The 6000-nt window shown below is 38.8% G+C and overlaps 1 protein-coding gene across 4 annotated transcripts in view; it reads left to right on the top strand.

Moving 5' to 3' along the window:
- The first annotated feature begins 3867 nt into the window (after positions 1-3867).
- The window catches only part of LOC143287552 (kinesin-like protein unc-104), a 123257-nt gene continuing 121124 nt past the window's right edge, over positions 3868-6000 (top strand). For all 4 annotated transcript variants that reach the window (XM_076595634.1, XM_076595633.1, XM_076595632.1 and 1 more), the window contains exon 1: positions 3868-4158. The gene's annotated coding sequence lies outside the window, so the exon portion shown is untranslated. The remainder of the gene's footprint in view (positions 4159-6000) is intronic.

Raw genomic sequence — 6000 nt, 5'->3', positions numbered from 1 at the left:
TTTCTGTTTTGTCCAAATAAAAAAGCAACTTCTGTACTGATTATAATCAAGTGCCTTCTAAGCTGTTAATACCATTTTGACGAATGTACCTTTGTCTTACTGGTTGTGCTTCTGCAATGAATCTAGCGATCGATCTAATTATGATTTCATTATCAGATGATAAAACGGTAACAACATTATGGCTTCTAGCCACATCTGTTTTAAAGAATATACATTTTTCTCGCACAGTATTATACACTTCACACTGAAAAAGAAAATGTTTTTCGTCATCCACCTGGTATCCACAGACAGGACATGGTGATTGCATGGAAGTCCCAGGTTCAAACCATCTCCTGTTTGCATTAAAACCCAGAGTTCCTAACCTAAATATCGCATAATTTATTCTGTGCCACTTATCTGTAATGATTCTAAGATATGCTTCAGGTTGAAATATACTTTTAAATGAAAATAACCAAGAATATGCTTTTTTTACTTTCCATGTCAGAATGCCAGTTTTGTTTAAAGGAACAAATGAGTCTATCTGAGAATTCTGCAATAAACTGCTGTTCGTTTCCTGCACACTGGGACAACCACACAATTCCAAAACCAGTGGTCAGTTTGAACCTTCTTCACTCTATAACAACAGTTTTCTTTTTCTAACTCCCTTTGCAAAAGCATCATATCATAGGCCTTTTCAGTAACCCTTTATCCCCGAATACGTATATAAATTAACAACTCTAACTTCTGTATTTCCGTATACAGACCTCCACTATTGCATAGAAATATCATTACACACAAACGTTTTTTTTTCTGTTGACAGATCTTATCACTGACCAGAATGTCTTGAAGTCACTGACTGAATCTCTTAACATTTTAATCTATTCTTTTCAAACTCTTGCTCTTTTGATTTTCTTAATCTTATATACTCTTTTCGGGCTGCAGCATATGCCTGTCTTTTATCTGTCTTGTCCATTTGTGTTTTACACCTCTGAAATCTTTTCAGTAACCTTTTAACTCTTTGTTTCGTACACTTACATTCATCATCAAACCAAGCATTACATATCTTGCTTCTTTTTCCTACTGTTCGGACCATGCATGCAGCAGCTCCATAAAAGACAGTAACAAACTGGTTTGAACTATCGTTCAGTTTAGTATCTAATAATTGGAATGCTTTCTGAATATTGTCCTAGAATTCGTGACTGTCGAGCTCGTTTTTAGATACGTTGACATTTTCTTTAGACCATACATTTTTTTTTTCACCCTGATGCATTATATTTGTGCTGTGATTATGACGAATAGTTTTCCAAGTTGCCTCAACTGGCAAAAGCCATGAATCCACGCAGTCACAAACATGCACATCAAAATTCGATAACAAATCAACAGAAACCATAAAATAATCAATTACACAACATCCGTTAGGAAACACAAACGTATATTCTAACTCTTTATCACCCTCACAAAAATCATTCAAGACAATCATATCAAACAGGAAACACAGGTCTAACAGAGTTTTACTAAAATTATCTACAGTTTCATCTTTAGAACACATAAACATCAATACAGTTTAACTTTCCCATTGTCTTAAGTATTTCCAGTACACCTTTCTTACCTTTACGACAAGTTTCATCTCATGCCAGGTTAAGGCTTAATTTGGCTGTGAACAATGTTCATAAGTACTTTAAGGATTTACAACGTTCAGTTCTACATTATCATAATACCATTTCTCACAAGCAGACAAGTGACCTCCCTCAAGAAAAATCATAACATTTGTTTCATCAGTTAAACACAAACAATCTGTATCTTCTTTTAATACATTTAACTGATCTTGAAGTCCCCAGATTATTCCAGACGAAAGAATCACATCATCAGCAAATAATAACAAAAATATTTCGACAGCATTTGGAATCATTTGAATACCATGCCTTCTTTTCCTTGATAAATCAACTGCTAATTCGTTAATAAAAATGGAAAACACATTTGGGCTCAACACACATTCTTGCTGTACTCCACGAGGACACGAAAAAAGTCACTATGTGCACACTTATCACGTACACATTCAAGCACTGAATCATATACATCCCTCAGAGCTTTATACAACTTACCAAACACACCATTTTTTCGAAGAACATTCCACAATCTCCTACGAGTAACAGATTCAAAGGTTGTTGTTTCTTTTTTGTCAAGAAAGGCTATGTATAGTTTCATATTGCTGGACAGATACTTCTGTACCAATGCAAACAATGTAAAGATATAATTGATGATATTATAATTAGCTCTAAATCCTGCTTGTTCCTCGACAACTTTTCTTCTCTCTGTCTGCCCATCAGTTAATATCGTATTTAGAATACACGTGTCCACTGTACTTATTATACTTGTTATACGCCTATTCCACGATAGTTATCGGGGTTATTAACGTCCCCTTTTATGTACTGGTATGATAACAGATTTTGCCCACTGCAAAAGAAAAGTTCCACTTTGAAAACGTTTGTTGAATGAAACAATACAAAAATCTATAACATTTGAATTGGCATGTTTTAACATTTTTTCAAATATTTTTTTCTGGACCAGAACTTTTCCCACACTTCAGTTGTTGTTTTTTTAAACCTGTAATGATTTATTCCCTAGAAATCGGATCGTTGAATATAGGTTCAATATTTTCATCATCATTAACACCATCAGTATCGTCATTAATATAATTGTCAGTTTCAGCAGTAGGAATAGTCACGCCGTCATTGGATACATTGGAAAAATGATCATACATACCACTGCTGCAATGAATTTTCCGTTATAAACGATTTTTTTCTATTGACTGTCCATATAATTGACCAAAAGGAAATCGAGTCATTCACAGATTCTTTTAACTGTTTTATCCTCATTCCATTAATTTCATAATTTTCTTTTCCTTAATGCTACATATGTTTTCCTTTCTTTAACATACACTTGTCTTTTCTTTTGTTTATCTTCTTTTAAAACACACCTATGAAATCCTTTCAATATTGTTGTCTTCTGCCTTTTTATTTTTTGATCACAGAGAGAGAGAGAGAGAGAGAGAGAGAGAGAGAGAGAGAGAGAAGGAGGGGGACAAACAAGTCAGGACGATGCACACAGGGCACAAAATACAGTGCAGACAAAGGCAGAAGGGCAGGCTGAGGACACACACACACACACACACACACACACACACACACACACACTCAGCGGATCTGGCAGCAACTGACCGATAGAGCTCAAGACAGACGGGAGACACGAGGTTCTCTGACTCACAAGCACTTCCCGGACAGACCGATACCTTAGCTGACATCACAACACCCGACACATCAATCACCAACTGCCCACACTTTGCCTTGCCATCCCTGGCCATAATATTAAAGCGTCACACAGACGTTGCTAAGTACCGAGTGTCAGAACCTTCCGGAGGAGGCAGATTTCTCTGACCTCAGCACGTTTTATCGATCACCACCCCGGTCCTCCCCCATCCTCCCCAGCTTTCTACCCACCCACCCTCCCGTGCGAATACACCTTTCCAGCATTGTTGCTGTGGAAAAAATAAAATCCTTCGCCCACAACAGTTTTACTACAACAAATACTCTGTGAATATGTCCGCCTGTCTAATCTAAGCCTGATACATCAGAACTATGCCTAACCTCTTGATGTGCATTGATAAATAATAAAAATTTCTGCTAATCAAAGCCAGCGCGGAAGAATCGCAACGCGGGCGCTGGCAAGTACACACACACACACTCTCCAGCCTCCGCCACCACCGGTACTTCGGAGCCGCTGCGTTCCAGACATTGATTATGTGAGAGACGCGGAGGATTATGGGCCACGCGTCTGCGCGGTAGCCAACCAGGGTGACGTCGTCTGCTGATTAACATGAGAAGTGTCGCAGACGAGAATGGCTTCCACAGCTTTGCTCTGAAATTTCTGTTTCTCTCTTGTCGCTAGTACGTCTTCAACTTCATCAGCGATCAGACCCGTTGAGACATTCTCTTCCTAGATTTCTGTTCTCCTTTGGTGTGTCAAGGCTGACGGTCACCATGGACTGACTGAGTGGAGGAAGGATCAAAGACATTGTTTACCAAGTGATCAATAATTCTGGCCAGCTGGTAGAGAATCTGCCAGCAGATATATTATTCATCTCCTTTTCCTTCATATTCTCCACCGCACGAGTTACACAAGGTAAGCCACAGACGCCTTACTAAGTCATGTTATCCCCACGAAGTATTTCGGTTTCAGTTTTGGACAGCGAAGGATGTGTCATCGCCGAGATAATGACCACCCGAATTTCTGAATTGATCGTTGGGTGCGATGGATGCGTCATAGCTGTTGCTGTCGTTCTCAGTAATGCTAATGTCCATCTGTAACCCACAGTATAGAGGTTTCTGATACCACCGATGATTGTCAAGTGAAGCAGCGGGATGTGTTATTTTCTCAGTATTTGGTTAAGTGTGATGTTTTGACAAAGGAGAAAATGCTCGGGAGATAAGGGCGGCCATGCTAATAATAATAATGATAATAAGAGTGACAACAGCCATAACATTTCCCAGCATCTACAGTTGCCAAAGGTGATATTGTTGATGAGGATAACGGTAATGAAATGATGATTGATTGTCGTAGAAATATTGAGCAATGTCAACAAACTGGAAATGAAAATTCTTTAAGGCACCACGAGCACTTTAACCTGTCGCAGTTTCATTTTATACAGTGATACTTTTTACGCAATACGCAACTGTGAAACATGACAAACTGAAGTCACGAGGGGTAGAATGAAAAAAAGACTGAAGATATACACTGTTTGGCTCTGCCTTTCTGCCGTGTTCATTCGGTCTTGTTTCCCAATGAGTTCCACATTTTTCTACTAAAGGGTTGATTTTTTTTTATTTCGATACCGTAGTGCCACTGGGTCTGTTAGACTGGAAGGTTTCAGTACTTTGTTTAACAATTAGCTACGAAAGAAAGATGGAAGAATGATAGACAAGAATGGAAGAGATGGGGAGAGAGAGAGGGGGGAGGGAGAGAGAGGGGTGCAGGCAGACAGATAGAGGCAGATAACGAAACAGTGCGCAAAGAAAACAAATGGTGAGACAGGAAGAGCACACAAGAGAGGAAGGGAAAGATGCGCTTCCATACAGACAGACAATCAGGTAGACAGACAGACAGACACGCAGATAGAGACAGAGAGAAGGCAAAGACTTATAATTCTTTTGTTTTCCATTTTCAAAAATCGCACACAGATCCGTTACATCTTTCATGGTTTTGTGTGCAGCTTTGAGTATCCCAGTTGCACTTTCGTTTGTAAAACAATCACACACACACACACACACACACACACACACACACACACACACACACACACACACACATGGTGTACGTGATCGATCTTGATTGATTTTAATCATTGTCTTCGCCCCACTCGCCCACTCGTTTATTTTTCTTTTTTTCTCCATTTCATTGAATTAGTTAATAAAATATGACCACCATGTTACAATTCTTGGAATACTACTGTCATTGTTGTCATCAACATCATCATCACCATCTCCATCATAATCGTCGTCGTCGTTGTCCTCATCGTCATTATCATAAAGACGATCAGTATACAGGCATATGATTCGTGTATAGACTGACGTGTCACAAGATTAAACCTCGATCTTGTAAATCTTGGCTGTTATCGTTGTCGTCGTCACCGCCAACCCAAATTTTACCATGTCCAAATTTCGATTATCTCTTTATTCCCTTGCACTTTCTCTGTCAATAGATTGGCTATTGAATTATTTACAGTCTGTTCACGCAAGATGGTGGTTTTAGACTCTAAACAAATTGATTTGCATATTCATTATAATTAAAGCATATAAAACTTATATTTTGATTATAGCAGATACATTTCTCTGCCAGCTTGCTCATATAATACACACACACACACACACACACACACACACACACATACACACACACACACAAGCGAGTGTATTGATTGTATCTATCCTCATACTGTGTCTCATCCGGTTTGTCCCCGAATGCAAA

The sequence above is a fragment of the Babylonia areolata genome, chromosome 11 (genome assembly GCF_041734735.1).
Source record: "Babylonia areolata isolate BAREFJ2019XMU chromosome 11, ASM4173473v1, whole genome shotgun sequence".
Classification (NCBI taxonomy): domain Eukaryota; kingdom Metazoa; phylum Mollusca; class Gastropoda; order Neogastropoda; family Buccinidae; genus Babylonia; species Babylonia areolata.
The sequence above is the reverse complement of the archived record's forward strand: the minus strand, read 5'-3'. Positions and strand labels throughout refer to the sequence as shown.